The sequence below is a fragment of the Pelodiscus sinensis genome, chromosome 12, assembly GCF_049634645.1.
Source record: "Pelodiscus sinensis isolate JC-2024 chromosome 12, ASM4963464v1, whole genome shotgun sequence".
Taxonomy (NCBI): Eukaryota; Metazoa; Chordata; order Testudines; family Trionychidae; genus Pelodiscus; species Pelodiscus sinensis.
In genome coordinates, this window is record NC_134722.1 from 6,766,730 (window position 1) to 6,785,757 (window position 19,028).

Below are 19,028 nucleotides of genomic sequence, written 5' to 3' on the forward strand. Positions count from 1 at the left end.
TCTTGTGTTCAACAGTAACCACTGGCTTTTAGACGAAGATGTAAGAACCCTTCAGTACACAGACATAGGGGCAGAGGTAATCCTGGTCCTTATTTGTTAGTTCGGTTTAAACACCCTTTTTAGTATCCCTTCCAAAAGTGTTGCAGTCACTGATTATGACTTTAGTGATAGAGATGCAGCTGTGTTAGTCTGGTGTAGCTGAAACAAAAGACAGGACTATGTAGCACTTTAAAGACTAACAAGCTGGTTTATTAGGTGATGAGCTTTCGTGGGCCAGACCCACTTCCTCAGAACAATTTGTGGAAGAAAATTGGCACAACCATATATACCAAAGTGATCACCTAATAAACCATCTTGTTAGCCTTTAAAGTGCTACATCGTCCTGTCTTTTGATTATGACTTTGTTACTGTCATGCCTAGAACCCTGGTGATAAAACAGCACCTCACTATGCTAGGCGCTATACAAACACAGAATGAAAAGTCAGTCCCTATCCCAGTGAGATAACCATTGGGAACTGGCAGTGTGATTGTCAGAGGCTGCCAGAAGCACTGGGAATTGCAGAACAAAAAGCTCGGAGAGTGTTTTAAGTGTGGGTCAATCTAACCCAATGGAAAGCCAGATTTATAGAGCCCTGCACAGATACAAAATTTGTATCCGCATCTGTATCCGCGAAAATGAGCCGGGGATATCTGCATCCACATCTGCGGATGTGGGTAAGGACATAAAAACGGCCAGACTGTGAACAGGCAAAACAGATGGTGGGTGGGAGGTGAAACAGAAGGGCGGATGTGAAAATGTGCTGAGGATCACACGCCAAGACAGCGGCTAAGCTGGGGACAGAAGGACGGTCCACGGAGTCTCAGTTCATCCCTTAGAACATAAGAACGGCCAGACTGGGTCAGACCAAAGGTCCATGCCGCCCAGCATTCTGTCTGCCAACAGTGGCCAATGCCAGGTGCTCCCGAGGGAATGAACAGAACAGAGACTCATCACGTGATCCCAGCCCTGTTACCTAGTTCTAGCTTCTGACAGAGGCTAGGGACATCATTACAGAGGCTAGTGTCCCGTGGATATAAAGTGAATATCTGCCGATTTGCAGGGCTGGTCAGATTTCAACTGATGCAGAGTTTAAAAATACAGAAAGCTGCATCCGATTAGCTACAGGCAGTCCCCGGCTTACATGGATCCGACTTACATCGGATCCCTACTTACAAACGGGGTGAGGCAACCCCACACTGGCTGCTTCCCCCCAGCAGACCAGGGAGACGCGAAGCTAGCGTTCCCCCCCCCCCCCAGCAGACCAGGGAGACACGGAGCGGCTTTTCTCAGCAGACACCTCAGCTTGAGAAGAAAAGACTGAGGGAAGTGAGGTGCGGGAGAATAAAACTGAGCTCTGGGGAAATGTTTGGCTAGAGTTTCCCCTACAATATGTACCAGTTCCAACTTACATACAAATTCAACTTAAGAACAAACCTACAGTCCCTATCTTGTACGTAACCTGGGGACTGCCTGTATATTGGTGCAACAGCATATGTTAATTCAACCAGAGTTGCTTAGATGTGTAGAAAAATCTGATAGGAGGAAGAAAAATTAAATCCTCGTTTGCTCCTGCTTTCAAGCCCGCACCTTCCCTGTGAAACCACTCTATTCTCCAAAGTGGCATGAGCCAAGCATGAAAACCTCCTGAAAAATTGAAACGTATGTGGCAACCCAGTGTGAAATTAATGGATGCCAAAATCTGGCATTGTGCCGGCTGTGTTTGACAATAGGCATCCACAATAGGCTTTGCAAAGAGGTGTGATTGCCTCTGCCCTCTGCTGAATCCACCTGCGCGTCTGAGCACCTTGATTTTTGGAGGGGGAGCAGTGAGTGTCTTCACCCCCTTTTTGGGGCTCAGGCGAAGCAGGTGGTAACACCCTAAGTGTTCCCTCTAATTTTTTCCCCATCCTTGTACAGAATAAATTTTGTTGTGTGCACCATGACATGTGTGGATGTGCACCACTAGTAGACACACATGCTGCCGGCTGAGGGTGCTTTGCTAATCAGCTGGGCGGTATTTAATTTCACCTGTGTGGCTGCTCATCTTACAGGGAAATGCTTGTTCTTTTGAGGCTCAGCTTTAAGGCCAAATGCATTGTCCTGCATTTTGCTTCAGCTACCCCAGACTAACACGGCTACATCTCTATCACTTAAAGGCCAGTCTTTTTGTCAAGGGAGGATTCCTTCAGTCCTTTAGTTGTGTGCAGGCGTTTCTCTATTCAGTAGCATGAAGCACTTGTCCTCCCCCTGGTGAAGTGGGTTTGTTACTCCTGCAAAATTCCCAACCTCTGACAACTCAGTAGAAGGACCAAGGGGAATGGAAGTGCTGCAGAAAGGTGGGGGTGACTGAAAGCTCTGGAGACTGAAATGCCCTAATATTCACAGTCTAAGATCAAGCTCCATCCACAGTGCATGTGTCCTCCATGCTGCTTAGTCAATGCATGTAAGCCCTGCCCCAGAGGGACCACTTCAGTGGGTAAGAAGAGAATTCATTCTCCATGTGCTGTTCAGTGGCCATTCAGCTAAGGGTGCCAATAAGAGGGCCAGTTAGTGGGAAACATTTGCAGTTGGTTGGATACCAGCTTGTATAGCTTGGATGGGGACCCACCAAGTTGCTTCCACGCAAGCTACTGTACAGTCATCATACTCAACCACTACTAACCTGGGGTGGTATCACAGAGTAGACCAGGCCCCGAAGCCCCCTGCTGGAGGCTTGTGGCCTCGCCACCACTCACCCAGCAAACCATAGAGAAGTCCTCCAAGAAAGCTAGAGTGGCATAAAGAACTCAGCCAGTCAGGGTCTGGCAAGCCAGTTAAAAGGAAGCGGTTGGGTCACAGTGAGGCAGTTGCTCCTTGGAGCTCAAGCAGGTCAGACAGGGCTGGTGTGCAGGAGGGCTGCCACAGCAAAGAGTGCCGGCATAGACACTCAGCCAAAGGGAGGCTGCTCGTGTGAGGTGAGTGATGCCCCATTATGGGTGGATTCAAACTGGCAACTTCAGGTGAGGGATGTTCTTTGTGGTCTCTTGAGCTAGCCAGGCTTGTAACATTTTAATTTCCTAGTGATGCTGACTGAGTCCAAAGGCTTACATTGGTGGTGGTGGCTCTGTGGCAGAGTCAGAGAGGCTGTCCCTCCTTGTAAAACTGAGGGCTGGATTCTTTCCTGCATTCAAGGGATGAACTGAGACTCCATGGACCGGCCTTCTGTTCCCAGCTCAGCCGCTGTCCTGGCATGTGATCCTCAGCACATTTTCACATCCGTCCTTCCATTTCACCTCCTACCTACCAGCTGTTTTGCCTGTTCACATTGCATGCTCTGTGGATCAGGATTTCTCTCCTATTGCAGGTTGAACCTCTAGTCCAGCACTGTCTGGCCCAGCAACATCCATGATCCAGCATGATTTTAGCTTGCCTGATGCCCTCCTAACATGGGTGTGGCCAAGTTTCCCGCAGTCCCATAAAGTTTGTTTACAACCACCCGTCCTGGCTCTCAGTGTTCTGTTCTGTGTTCTTAGCTCAAATTTACCGCTACATGTCTCAGAGCCCAGTAAGCAATGGAAGTGTTGGTGATGCTGCTAGACAACATTGACCTCCCATGATTCGGCAAATTCTCTGGTGCCACGCCAGTCAGGTCCTGAGAATGCTGGACTACAGTAGTTCAACCTGTACAAATAGGTACAATGCCTAGCACAATGGAGCTCTGCTCTCACTGGGGCATTTAAGTGCTACCCTTCTTCTAATTACTCGTATGTATTGTCTTCCTATCCAGACTGTCCTTTAGGAAGTGCTCATACTTACTGCGTTAATAGTCACGTCTCTTGGAAATATCTCTTTGGAAAATTGTTGCTGTACGCTTGGCATTGTTCTCCTCCCAAAGGAGCGTTGATATACTTGAAGATCACTCGAGCATTCACTCGCAATCACAGCTTCTGCAACGGAGTCGTTTTTCTCTAACTAGGTAAATTAACTCTAATACCCTTATTTGCTATCAACCTTATAAAACATAATACAAAACAGATGTCTCTTCTTTAACCTGATGTACTATGAAAGCTTCATGGCCTATTCCCCCCCACCCGTATATGTTATGATAATGCTTTTGCTCTTGTGGATTTATCACAGACTCTGAGGAAAAAGAATCTGGAAACACATTAGTATGGAAAGATCTTGCATTGAATGGATTTAAGGTTTTTGCTTAGAGGAGGCAAACCACGTTCTCCATGGCTTTCTCTGTGCTGGAAGAGGGTTGATTGGCGTAAGTTTGCTATGCAAGTGATGCTTTAGACCTGGCAGTTAATACTGGAGTGATGCACTTCAAGCTGTCAACACTCTGTCTGCAAACAGAACCAGAGAAGCCATTTAATGGTGGTGCTATGTTAAATGCTAGGGTCTGCTCCTGAAAACCTCCTGAAAGTGCTGTATGCCCTTTGTTTCCATGGCAGTCACAGGGATTTGAGGTTATGGAGAATCTGGCAGGATTTGGGTCAAAATCTGGTATAGGTTGACCATCTCTAGTCTGGCACCCTTGGGACCTCACTGGTGCCGAACCAGAGAATTGCTGAACCATGGGAGATCAATATTGTCTAACAGCATTACCAACACTTCCACTGCTTACTGGGCTCTTAGAAGACACATAGGGGTAAATTAGAGATAAATAACAACATAGAGCACTGAGAGCCAGGACTAGTGGTTGTAAACAAACTTTATGGGATTCAGGAAACTTGGCCACCCCCATGATAAGAGGACATCCAGATAACTAACATTATCTCAGACCCTGGATGTTGCCAGACCAGAGAGTTCTGGACTAGAGAGGTTCAACCTGTATCATGAAGAAATACAACAGTCGCATTTTGCCTTCCACCTTGGACCAGTTCAACAAAAGTCACACACTGTACGTTCTTTACAGAAACAAGATACACAATGCACATGAATGACTTATGCATTCTTCCAACAGGACTTGCTTGACATCACTATTTCAGGCATATAGCACAGTCGTGTCACGCTATTGGCTGTGTGGTGGACCAGCTGATCTAGTGTCAATGCTGTTTATTACAGGAAATGTATGCAATGTTTCTGTATCGTTGAAAGTACTATGAGATTTCAATGTATACACATGGCTACCTCACTTTTCAACCATAAGTTCTGCAGGTGGAGAGCATGCAAAAATTATAATTGCAGTAAAAAGCTCTGTTTACATTCAAGGAATTCTATCACCAACAGAGAGGAGGACAGTTAAAATCAGGAAATACTGGGGATACGTCCTACGAGATCTAAAGAGTCAGAGGGAGGTAAAAGCAACACCGTAAGTCTAAACCCCAGGAGAAGAAAGAGAAGGAAGAGTTCAAGGGTTTAGAGGACTTCTCGAACATAGGCATGTCTGAAGACTGTGCAATCCATGGTTGTAATGGCTGATAGATGAGGAGATGGTTGGTAGATAATGCCTGTTGATCAGTGCCTCAGGTGATCAAATAAGGGAATTTGGAGTGGTGTGATTAGTTCATGGTGCAGGGATAGCTTAAACGCATTGTGTGTGTGTGTGTGTGTGTGTGTGTATACAAACACACACTCTCACACGTGTCTGTGTGTGTGTAGGTTGGAACAGAGTAGCAGTAGAATTGATTTATTTATTAATCATCTTTTAAGAACATGGCTAAAAAGAGCTTTGTGCTGTAGTCCCAAACCCCTGAGCAATGATGCTCTTGTTGTTCAACTAGAAGTCAAAATGACTAAGAATGAGTCATTTCTACAGAAATAATTTGTTGTCCAGTTCACGCGTTAACATTGTTATGGTGGGTGGTTGATGCGTCTAGGGCAGTGCTTTGATTTCACTTGTCCATTACTAAGCAACAGACCAGTTCTTATGCAAATTGTCATCAAGTGTCAGTGCATGTCAAATGGCAGCTCTTCCTGGCACAGGCAGTCTTTGTTAGATGCCCTTCTCCAGTAGTTCACTCGGACATGGCTTTTACTTCTGGGTCAGGGTTGTTTCTCTCTGGGGCTTCCCGAGTCTCCAAAATACCTCCTTGCCCAAGCCTGTCCATCCAAGGACCCCTGGCAAAACACAAGCAATTGAAACTGGGAAAAACATTCACTGAGCTTCATGGGTTAGATTTGACTATCTTCTCCTTAAATTACAGACTGTGAACCTTCCCTATTGTTGTTAACACAGGGAAAATAGCTCGAGTGTTTGGACATTCCTCCAGCATTTAGATCAGCACCTAGCCACGTTGCAATAGGTTGATGCTAAAACATTTGGTAGCTGGTTAGGCAATTTCTTATTGAATCTTTCATCAGTTATGTGTAATGAAAAGTATATGGATCATCAAGTCAGTGTACAGCAATAAGCTGTAACTTTATCATGGGCTTGCTTGCAAGTCCCCCTCACATAAGACCTTGTGCAGCTGCGGTTGCAAAAACTCGGCCATGGCAAAATGTCCTATTCATAAGAATTCATCATTTTTACAAAACATGGTCTAGCACTTTCTAGTGCATCAGATTGTATTGGTTGGAATCTACCATCCATTTTCCTAGGTTGTTCTCTTTGGAAGAGAAATCCTATACCAGAAAGCATGCATGAGCAAGTTGCAGGCTTCTCCAGAAGGTTACTCCCGGAACACTTGCAAAATACGCTGTCTTTGTAACAAAAATATAGCTTTATCCCATGCATTGCATATTCATCAAGGGCTGAATCTTATCTCTGTTCCAATGCATAAAGCTCCCATTGAAATCACTGGACGTTTTTTCCTCAATGGAATGATATGGCCCTAAATCTTCCAAAAATACAATTAAAAAATGCATGTAAATACAATGCAAATTGAGTCTACATAAAAGCTACAAATAAACATTCCATTCATATCCTACTGGTAAAATTTAGTCCTTCCTCTGCATTAGGGAGAATCAATTGTTTTAAGACATGACCCTTTTCACTCAGTACATGCTACTGTCTCATTTGAACCATGCAAAGATTCATCCAGGCCCCTGGCTTTTAGACACAACATTTATTATACTTAGCCCATCGATTATGGGGGAACCCTCCACTCCTCATGGACTGCCCAGAGTGCGGCACACACTTGGCATCTGGTTTTCATGTTCAATTTCATCCCTTTTACTTAACCGCTGAGGGCAGCCTTAAGTGACAACAGAGCAGCGCTCTCACTGCAGACTGACTAATTAGCCTGCATCTGGAGCTAATTAAATGTGGAGTCGCCTGCAGAGGAGAGTGCCGTCCTTATCATACCAGCCGCAGGACCTACCCAGAAGAAAAATCTCTGATATGTCCAGTGGTCTTGCAAGCAAATTAAATGAGGCAGCAAAGGACTTGAGCTTGCTCAACTTCAGTTGCAAAGTCAATGGGCATTTATTTATTTATTTATTTATTTATTTATTTCCTACTGACTCTAATGGGAGTCAGGCCCCAAAATGATGGAGTGATTTTAGGAGCTGAAGATATTTCAGGAGCAAGAATAATTAAATTACTACACAGTGTGTGAACCACTGTGCGAATGTATAATGTATGACCACGAAGATACCTCTTATGCACTAATATAATTTAATACACTATCTTCTGATACTGACACTTTTAATTAAAACATCCTGACCTTTCCCTGATGAAATATGTTCCAACTGTATCTTTATTTTTACTGTAAAAATGCAGTTTAGTTGTTAGCTATTCCGATCTTTGTTTTGTTCATGTTGGGAGAAATACAGTATCCATTGCTAAATCAGCTACTAATTAATTACTGGACAATTTTATTTCATGACTTTGACAAATCAGTGCATTCCGTGGGAGGTTTACAAAGACCAGTGCAGCGAGGCATATGAATGGAAAGATTGAATAAAAGGATTTTTTAAATTTTTGTTTTGGTGTGTGCCTGTGGTTCTCATCATAACACTTAAAATGTTAATCAATGAAGGGTAAAAAACCCTCAACTTTTAGAGATAAATCTGTCATGCAAATGATAATTTGTAGCCCGTTCTTTAACTCCTGTTTCATAGCATCAAAGTTTGGCTGTGATGCCAGATGTTGAGCTGAGAGTGAATTCTCACCCAGTTTAGGGCCTTGGACATTTTATCAAAAGGTTTTCTGTTTGAATTGAAAATAACATTGTAAAGCTGTGACCAGACTATCTGGTGGCTATCCTGCATGGTGTAGTAACTGAATATACATAGGCAGTGTGCAAAACACCTCTCTGCAGGTGGGTGCATTACCAGTACCACAGTCATGCGGCTCACCCTTCTGTTTTATTTATTTAATACTGGAGGATTTACCCGGTGGTGGTGAGCTGACTGGGGCTGCTGGCTGCTGCTCCGGAGACAGTCACTCCCTGAGGTGCTCGGGGACACGCTGCCCAACCGGGGAGGGAGGGCAGGGCTGTGCTGCCTGGCCCCAGCCTGCATGGCTCCTTCATTGGGGAGAGGAAGCTGGGGCTATGCTAGCCGGCCCCAACCCACGGCTCCTTGGAGTAGGGAGCATGATGGTGCTCCTGGGAGGGCTGCAGCAGCAGGGCCATTGACCAGCAGGACTCTTTCCTTGGCCCCACCTTCTTTCCCCCCCTCCCCCTCCCCGGCACTACTGGCCCCTCTGTTCCTGGTGTGGCTACCCCCTGTGGTCACTCTGCAGTATAATTGCCATCTGCACTCGCTACCCCCCCCCCCCCCCCCCCCGTGGTCATTGTGGAGCATAACTGTCCCTACTCTCAGACCTTTCCCTTTCCATATTATGGGAAATAATCCCATTCCAGGCACATCCTGTTTTCCTGGCATGACCAAACTCTGATTCTAAGTCTCTTAAATGAGGATAAGAGGCAGCTGCATACTAAGCTGTGGTCCTAGCTGTGATCGTTTAGGAGGCATTATTAAACAAATGGACTCATGGACGGACGGAGGCACAAACTCTCTAAAATACATATCGATATTAATTGATGTGCTTGGTGCTGCATTTTTTAACAACAAAGTGCCCTGGCCTGACAGTATTTGCTGTCTGAGAAGCAGAAGTATGAAATACAGGTCAGACTGGCACTGACAATCTGGGGTTTGCTCAATGGGAGTTTTTCCATTGACTTCAGCAGGCTTTGAATTACACTCTTTGGGGATGATTTGTGATTTTTTTTTTTTACATGGTTCTAATAGGCCCCCCTCTTTTGATGGCATCGTGGCAGAAGAGTGTTTTTAGGAGGGATTTGAGTGATGCAGTTCCCTGTTTTTCTTTAGCTTTTCTCCCTGCATCTGGTCACTCATTAGGGTTGCCAGATACTTTCACAAAATATCCTGAACATGGCAACTTTCACAAAATATCCTGAACATGGCAGGGAAAAAAAACAAAACGGGACCAAAGTTGTTGAGCGCCCAAAAAAAAAGTTACCGTGTCTTTAAAACCCCACACTCCCCTACCCCGCCAGACATGGCAAGGGAAGAATGTCCCCCCTGGCCTTCTGTCCAAGAAAAACAGAAAATACCAGTACTCTCTGTTTTCTTTACCGGACAGTGGCCACAAATACCAGACTGTCGGGATAAAAACTGGACACTTGGCAACCCTGTCACTCATCCAAGCATTTGACTTAAATCGGGCTGCATTACATGACTGATCTATGGTGTCACCAGGCAGGGAAGTACCTCTCTGGGTATCTCCTTTGATGGCAAGTGGTATATTTAAAACTTCCATTTTGTCTCCAGTCACCAACTCTCTCCCTGCCCTTTGCTATAGATGATATCGTGCACACTCATCTCTGATTTGAACAGGAGGTGGGGTAAGGTTTTTTTTTTCTTTTTTTTTCCCTTGCTATAATTTGGGACAATACTGAGACCTTATGAATTTTTTTTGTGAAAGGACAGAGACAGAGAGCATATCATGGTATCCAGTAGTTTAGAGGTGAAAGCACTTGGCTAGCCAGGTGAGAGATTCCTTTTCAATCCCTTTCTCTACCTTTTCCCCATGTCCCTCGTTGAGGGTGTGTCTAAACTACATGGCTCTGTCGATGGAGCCATGTAGATTAGGATGATCAGCAGAGGGAAATGAAGCCGCGATTTAAATAATCGCGGCTTCATTTAAATTTAAATGGCGGCTGCGCTGAGCCGACAAACAGCTGATCAGCTGTTTGTCGGCTTAGCGCGCTAGTCTGGACGCTCCTGTGCCGACCTGAAAGCCCTTTATCGACCTCCCCATTATGCCTCGTAGGATAAGGTTTACTGGGGAGGTCGATAAAGGGCTTTCATGTCGGCAGGGGAGCATCCAGACTGCCCCGATCTGCCGACAAACAGCTGATCGGCAGAGCGGGGCAGCCATTTAAATTTAAATGAAGCCGCAATTATTTAAATCGCGTCTTCATTTCCCTTTGCCGAACAAACAAATCTACATGGCTCCGTCGATGGAGCCATGTGGTCTAGACGTACCCTGAGTGTCCTTACCATCTGGCTCTTCTGTGATGAGGGGGTCTCTGTCAATGTTCACTCTAACTTTTCCCATCCATGTGCAGAATAAATTTTATGTACACTGAGGCATATACAGATGCACGCCATCAAGAGAAACACATGCTGCCAGCTGTGGGTGGTCTGCTAATCAGCTGTGCGGCATTTGACTCTCTCCTGGGTGACTACCCAAGTGCTCAGTTTACAGGGAACACTGGTCTCTGTTTCTTCAGTCAGTGCGATTTCATTTAATTTTTATATAAATTAAATATGAATCAGAAAGAACTTGAATCTGGGGGTGTCATGTCTCAGTTGAGTTCCTTTCCCATTGGGCTACTGGCTATGCTGGGTATGGGGGTGTCTCTACTTTTCACCAGAAACTCCAGCCCAGTTCTGAGGGAAATCATCGTTCTGAAAAGTTTTAATTTAGTTGAAAAACTCTCTGCCACTCTTCTGAATGCAGGATGCTCTGTTTGTTTTGGTGAATGATGCTGAAGGGAAAACTTGCAAAAGGGGGAAAAAAAGCAACAATCTCTGTTGGGGGGAAAACAAATATTTAATTTTGTTTTTAGTTGTTTTAACCACCTGTGTGGCCATTTCCTCTTTTCCCCTCTCTAGAGATGAGACCATAAACAAGGATCGTAATGTCCCAAGTATCTTGGGCCCATTTCTACTCCTCTCCATTCCTCAACCACTTTTTCTGCTATTGCATGGCTTTGGAAAATGTCTGTCTGTCTCTGTCTCACCCACAAATAAATAGTAGTTGGCGGGGCGACCCTGTGGAGTCATTGAGAAATCAGAAAATGTAGAGAGGAGTCCATTAATCCATGCTACCGGTAATGGATAAAATATGAACAGAGCCTTATTTTCAAAGGAAAATGGAACCGTCTTTGAACACGTTTGGCAGCAATGCGGGGCAAGCACCAGAGATTCAGGAGTGAGGCTCCAATGCACATAAATTCAGGTGTTAATATGCTCAAGTTTCTCGGGTTTAGAGATCTCACAAGAACTGATTTTTTTTTTTTTTTCTCCTAAGATTTCTTAGGAACTGGCTATTTCTGCTTCTTCTACAAGAAGAACCTTTCCTTGCTGTATCTGGCATTTTCATCTCCAGTCCCAGCTTCAATAAGGGATGTGAGGAGGTTCACATGAATATTTTAAAAGAACAAAGACACTAGCCAGCCTTTTGTCAATGTCAACATTTTTGTTCGGGTTGATTCTGGAGGAAGGCGTTTGGATAATTCTCATATTGTAGCCAGGGCCAGCTCGAGCCATTCCTGCACCCCAGGCAGTGGGCATGTGTTGCGCCCGGGGTGGAGCCACGCATGCACGGCTCTGCCCCCGGGCGCATTGCGCACCTTACAGCTGCAATCTGGCATGTGGCGCCTGATGGCAGCTGTAAGGAGCGCCGCGCACCCGGCCACATACTGCTCCTTAGAACTGCCATCAGGCGCCCCCCCATTGGTTGGCACCCCGGGCAGCTGCCCGGCTAGCCCCCCCCCTTAATCCAGCCCTGATTGTAGCTGAACCATTGATCCAGGCCTTGACCTCTCTGTTGAAATGAAGAGGTGAATTTTATGGGTTAATTTACATCCTGATTTATGCTCTTTGCATCATCATTGATTAGGCTGGGTGGGTTGTTTTTACACAGGGTGAAAGTCTGGGTGGGTGAAAACGTGTGTACAACTTTCTGAACCTCATGTGAAAGATAGTAAATGATGGGGCCCGATTTTGGCCCACACAATGATCTATTTGTGACACTATTTCGAACATAATGCGGCTCCTTCATTTCTGTAGAATTGCCTTTTCTATTTAGGAACATTTTCAGATTCTGTTCTAATAACACTTTTCCAAAATGAAACTTGGGGTGAGCTTAAATCATACCCACAAATCTCTTCACTTCTGAGATGGGGTGTTTAGAAGTGGATATTTAAAACAAGTAGTCCTGTAGCACCTTTGGGTATGTCTACACTGCATGGCTATTTTGAAATAAGTTATTCTGGAATAGTTATTCCAAAATACCTTATTTCGAAATAGCACGTCTACATTTGGGAAGTCTGGCTCAGACTAATTTTGAGGCCTCCCTGCAGTGTAGCTGTGCTATTTCGAAATAGTAATCTCGATTTAGAGCCCCAGAAGGCACTGTGGAGGAATAAATAGCCTGGTGAGGAGCTATTTCGAAATAGCAGCGTTGGAGCGTCTATACACGCTTTAATTTGAAATAGCTATTTCAGAATAGGCATTATTCCTTGCAGAATGAGGTTTACAGATTTTGGAATAAGCCGTCTGTTATTTCAAAATTATTTTGAAATCACGGAATGGCTGTGTAGATGTTCACATTGTTAACTAGTGTTATTTCGAAATATCTCAAAATAAAGGTGTAGATGCACCTTAGACACAGACACACACACGTATAGAATTGTGAACTTTCATGGACAAAACCCACTTCCTCAGATGAGCAGAGATAATGTTCATCTCTGCTCATCTGAGGAAGTGGGTTTTGTCCACAAAAGTTCATGATATATAGTCTCCAAAATTTTTGTTAGTCTCCAAGGAGCTACAGGACTACTTGTTGTCTTTAAAGTTACAGACTAACACATCTAGTCCTCTGAGACTTTTAGAAGTGGACATGAATTTTATAAGTGTAAGACGCATATAACTACAGATTGCCAAATGCTAATCTGTATCCAGATGCTTTCTTTCTTTTCAGTGTGGGCTCACCTCTAAATAAATCCAAATGCATTAAAAACCAGCATGTATTTGTCCTATCCCACATGAGACAGGCCAGTCCGTAGGGGTGGCTTTTTCACACACAAATGTTCCTCACTAGAGCATGAATTCTCAAATATTAGCTTTCTACCTAACGAGAGTAGGCAGGAGTAGGGTAAAGACTTGACTGTTTCTTGTACTTGATGCAGGGAAACTATTTAAATCTGTTAATTTTTTTAAATGCAGCATATGAATGTTTACTTTATTGGGGAAGATATTTTTTCTATGAATACTGGTTTTTGTAAAGCTCCGTTCATTGTAATTTTCATAAACTCCATCCAAACATCCCTTTCTTTCTGTCTCTTAAAAGAGAATTCCCCCCCCCCCATCCATATTTTACATGTTGTGATTTCACTGAGGCTTCCAATTGGTCTTCAACAGTTCATTTATGTCGGGCGCCTTCCATAAACTCTACAGCTATGGTCTCCTTGCATGACCACCCACTGAATCAGGCTGTCTAAACAGCATCTGTCAAAGTCTCACACGCATCTAGTGAGTAAAAAATGGATTCAGTCCAATTTTTTTCCCCTGAAAGTGGGGGTCAAAAAGGAATTGATGATTTTGCGCCAAGACCGTCAGAAGGTGTGTTGTAATCAAAATGGAATTGACAGGTGATTCTCCTTGATCAAATGCTTTTATGCCTCTTGACATTTCTTCCTTGCCTCAACTTCACTTCGCAAAACACAGAAGGCACTCTATTCCTCAGTGTTAGTCGTTCCAAAGCTCTGGATTGTTAACAGACACATTATTAGTGATTGGACCCTGTTTAAGCCTAATCCCAAATGTATTACCTAGCGAGTTTTACTTGGCTTTTCAATAGAAGGCTATTACCTGCGGTATGTGGGTGGTGTTCTACACAATCCCCCCAGCTAATTTTGTCATTTGGTGAGTGTGCTTGCAGTGAAGGGGTTTTCCTCACATCACACTTTTTTTTTCCTTCTTGGGCAATTTGGAGAGATTTTTGAAAGATTAAGCTAGATTAGCCTCTTGAAATGCGCCATTGTCTGCAGGGTTTGCCATTTCTTGAGTGTGACCGCACGAAGCAGGTTCTCTTTTCAAGGATACCATGACGTTACTGTGCTTGTGTGCTGCACATAGTTCTAAAAGGTAGGTTAATCTTCCTTGGCAGCAACTTGGAAATGTTGCGCTATTTCAGCGGCTTTCACACTACTGGTTGCCACCAAGTGCTGGATGGTGAAATGTCAGGCACTGGGTCTCATTGCTAGAGAGGGTCAAGTGACCAGCAGGGGTGCTAAGCAGTTACCTCTTTATCCTGGCACCACAGACTACGCTGTGCCCCAGAAATGGCCATTGCCCCAAGCACTAGTTCTGCGCTCCCATTTGTTGGGAACCTGCTGCTGGCTGTTTGTGGGGCACAGCCTGGTCTGCGGTGGCAGGAAGCTGCCTTAGCCCCTCCTGCCCAACCCCAACCTCTCTCAAAGCTGGAGATCCCTTTATACCTCAAAGCTCTCTGCCTCAGCCCCACCCCAGAGCCCACACGCCAATCAAATTATGTTGGGTCGCGGCATCAACAATATTCTTCAACTGGGTCATGAGGAAAAAAACTTTGCAAACTGTTGCATTGTTTTGTTTTTTCTACACTGTGAATACAGCGAAAATCATGTTTCCAAGAGTTTGTTTAGACTTCATTCCTGCAGAGGCCAGATGTCTCATTATTATTATTATTGAATCTGGCCCTAAAATGGGTTCCTGCTAGAAGTGAACAGTGCCTTGGTGAGGAAGGCCATGTTTCTGTCTGCTGTCCTATGTCCTGCTCAAAAATAGGCCTAAGGTATTATGTAAAGCTCATGGATGAAATCCTGGCCCCATTATGAAATCACATTGACTTCACTGGAGCTGGGATTTCACCCCCTGTGTTTTGAAAATCATCTCAAATGTCTTTTGATATTCTTGGAGGACTTACTTTAAACAGAAAACATAAATAAGTGTTGATGCTGATGTATTGAGCTATTCTTTTTTAATTAATTAAATATCACAATTCTGGCTCTGACAGGCTACAATAACACTAATAATACATTACTTTTTCCTAATCCATTGGACAGAATAAAACAAACGAGAAATAAAAGGGGGAACCCAACAAATTAAGACATAAATCATTCTTAAAAATAGCAAAGCACAAAAAAGGAGGAGATGAAATAAATGTGAATATTGTTTTGAAAAGCCTTCTGAAAATAACCAGAAACAACCCCTCCAGGAAAACGTAAGCACATAAAAACTTCTTAATACATAGGGGTGCACTGAAAAGGAATAGAGAAGTCCAAAGCAAACCCAGTGAAGGGTGTGGAAGAGAAGATGAACAAAGCAAGTTATTGAGTAATAACACATGTGATCACAGGTAGGATCTCCAGGATGGAACCAGTGATGGTCTCTTTTACATGTGCATTTCCTTTGTAGTAAATAGCACAGATATAAATTTCAAAATATCTGCCAGACAAGCATTTGTGAATGGGTCACTCACAGGCATGGAAGATTTTATGAAGTAGGGTCACCAAATGGTTTCTGGTCAGTGGTGATGGGGCTAGAATCTTATCTGACAGGGAGAGTTAAGGTTAATAGAAATCTTGTAACACGCACATGCTCATCCAGGCTTCAGGGTCTGTTACTTGGATGGATGGAGAAGTTGCAGCTATTGGAAAAACTGTATTATGTAGGTCCTAACTAGTCCCTTAGGGTCTGTCTACAATAGCTCATTAATTTGAGCTAGGTAGGCAAATCAGGCAACCGGAGTTGCAAATGAAGCCCGGGATTTAAATATCCCGGTCTTTATTTGTATGTTCCCGTCCGTCCACCATTTTTAAATCCCCCTTAGTTTGAACGAACTGCCCGCGGCTACACTTATGGGCTGCGTCTAGATTGGCATGATTTTCTGGAAATGCTTTTAACGGAAAAGTTTTCCGTTTAAAGCATTTTCGGAACAGAGCATCTAGATTGGCACGGACGCTTTTCCGCAAAAAAAACCCAATCACCATTTTTGCTTTGCGCAAAAGGGACTTTTGCCTGAACGGGAGCAGAATAGTATTTCCGCAAGAAGCAATGATTTCTTACAGTAGGAAGTCAGTGCTTTTGCAGAAATTCAAACGGCCAGTGTAGACAGCTGGCAAGTTTTTCCGGAAAAGCGGCTGATTTTCCAGGAAAAACTGGCGAGTCTAGACACAGCCAGGGAGTAACAGTTAATCCGAACTAAGGACTTATTTTGGATTAACTTTAAACTGCTGCGTGTAGCCGCAGGCAGTTCGTTCGAACTAAGGGGATTTAAAAATGGCGGCCAGAAGGGAACATACAAATAAAGCCCGGGGTATTTAAATCCCGGGCTTCATTTGCAACTCCGGTTGCCTGATTTGCCTACCTACCTCAAATTAACGAGCTAGTGTAGACATACCCTTATGTACCAGCACTAGTAGTCAGTGTTTAAGGCAGGTATGAGATTGCTAGGTTGTGGTGAATGATCTGCATTCAATGATGTACATACCAGTGATGTTCGTATTTACTAGCACTCGTGTGATGGGCCAAATTGGCAGGTTCAAGTCCCATCTCTGGACTATGTCTCATTCACAAGTTGTTGCACACTGTGCAAGATGGCGGAGTATATGATGGATACCTGAGAGGAAAAGCTTAATTTTTTGGTTCACTAACAATTCTAAAAAATTGGGGAGGGATGGTTCAAGTAAAATTGAATCTGAATTTTTTTTTTTAATTAAAATTGGGAAAATCCATTTTGGGCCAAACAAAACATGTTTGACTCGAGATGGTTTCTTTTGGGAGTATTTTTGTAAGGAGGGAAGTGACAAAATGTGAGGGGAAGGTGGCACCTCATCTATTGTTTGGTTTGGGTGTCAGAATGCTCCCCTAGAAAGTGGGACACCTGGATTTGAACCCCAGCTCTGCAGTAGAAATTGGAAGATACAGGTTGCCCCCTTTCAGGGGAACATCTAATAGGGCTCTATGCCTCTCCTGTTGAAGCTGTTCCACTTTGTGTAAAATACTTGAATGGCCTTTGGCTGACAGAGCTAGAGGGAGGTGGAATCTTTAGCCTGATGGTTAGGGAAGTCAGCTGGGATGTAAAAGACCCACGTTTTCAAGTCCTTGCCTCCACCCCATGAATATTAGTTGTTTATGTAAATTATTTATAAACAGTGTGAGCAGCAGCAGAAATTGACAACATCACTATTACCAGTATTCTAGTGGCTGGGCCATGTGCACGGAAGGGGATGGACTGGAACGGAGCCTAGATGACTGCTCTAACCACTAGGCTAAAAGCTTTAAGGTGCACACCACCATCATGCCCCTTTCCTCTGGCTGCCATGTGAATATGACAGCACTTTTCCCCCTTTTGCTGCATAGTCTTAAAAAAAAAAATGTGGGTCAACCCAAGCTGTGTTTGGTGAATAAACTGGTCAAAAAGTTTCATCCAGCTCCGGGCTGATATATTTTTTATATTTACATAGGGGATGGGTGCCCACAGCAGCATATGGGCATCTTCACCTACGTTGTGTAAATTCAGAGAAACAAAGAAAATGACAGTATGGGCAAATGGCTAGAACTGACCATCCGTGCAGAGTTAGGTGCTTATTCCTGGCAACTGCAAGAATTGCCTGCAAAGGGTTGGCATGCATTCATCACGCAAACGCTAGCCCATCAAGTCCCGATATTTAACTTGAATCTCATTGTATCCTGGTGAAGGAATGATATTGCAATACACTTAGCTAATCTCAGAGGGGTAGCCATGTTAGTCTTATCTGTAAAAGCAACAGGGAGTTCTGTGTCACCTTAAAGACTAAAGATTTATGTGGGCATAAGCTTTTGAGCGTCAAAACCACTTCATCAGATGTACCTGATGAAGTGGCTTTACCGACGAAATCTTATGCCCTCAAAAATCTGTTAGGGTGCATCTACACAGCATCCTTAGCTCGAAATAAGCTATGCAATTTGCATCACTTATTTTGAGTGTATTTTAAAGTAGCTTATTTTGTAATTTGGTGCTGACTACACAGTGCCAAATTTTGAAATAACTCGCTATTCCGAAATGCTCCTTAACCCTTGTGGAATGAGCGTTACCAGGATGTTGGAATAAGCTTCTCGTTATTTTGAAATATTTCAAAATGATGGGCTGCTTCAATAGACGTGGAATAGTTATTTGGGGATACTTCCGGTATCCCGAAATAGCTCTGCAGTATAGACGTACCCTTAGTCTTTAAGGTGTTGCAGGACTCCCCGTTGTTTTTATGCTTTGGTAAGTTATTTGCACACAGGTAGAGTAACACATGCTGTTCTACATGGCAAATTTACTTCCAGCAAGGGGATGTTTTAATAAAATTGTCTAGTGCCTATGTGTGCTTAATCATACGCAAATCACTTGACCAAAACTAAGTAGACCTGAACATAAAAATGATCTATTAAAGAATATATATGGTCTCCTCTCCAAAGTGCTAGCTGCATTATGTCATCCCTTTACCTTCTTTAAACCCAATTTAGATTAGATCCGCTATCATTCACGATTATGTAAAAAGTGATAAAACATGGCTTTTCAAAAAATCATGTTTGTACAAGAATTTGCTGACATTTTGAGGAGTGATAACATGATAGTGACAATATCCAGATCTCCCCCCCCGCCCCAGACCTGGAATCTGGAATCAGTTTTTTTTTTTAAACTTTCAGGCATAGTTAATACTAACTTCTGCTCCTTTTTCCAGAACTAAATTGGACTCTTATGATTTTTTGGTTAAACCAACCTATACAGTTTTAGCTGAGCTAAATTTCCTGACTCCTGCCTGGGCTGTGCTTTAATCATGTGTCACTATTT

At 43.7% G+C, this 19,028-nt stretch overlaps 1 long non-coding RNA gene across 4 annotated transcripts in view; it reads left to right on the forward strand.

Moving 5' to 3' along the window:
* The first annotated feature begins 2,873 nt into the window (after positions 1-2,873).
* The window catches only part of LOC102455610 (uncharacterized), a 145,443-nt gene continuing 129,288 nt past the window's right edge, over positions 2,874-19,028 (forward strand). For all 4 annotated transcript variants that reach the window (XR_003086983.2, XR_012906638.1, XR_003086982.2 and 1 more), the window contains exons 1-2: positions 2,874-2,994; positions 3,807-3,995. This is a non-coding gene — a long non-coding RNA (uncharacterized LOC102455610). The remainder of the gene's footprint in view (positions 2,995-3,806; positions 3,996-19,028) is intronic.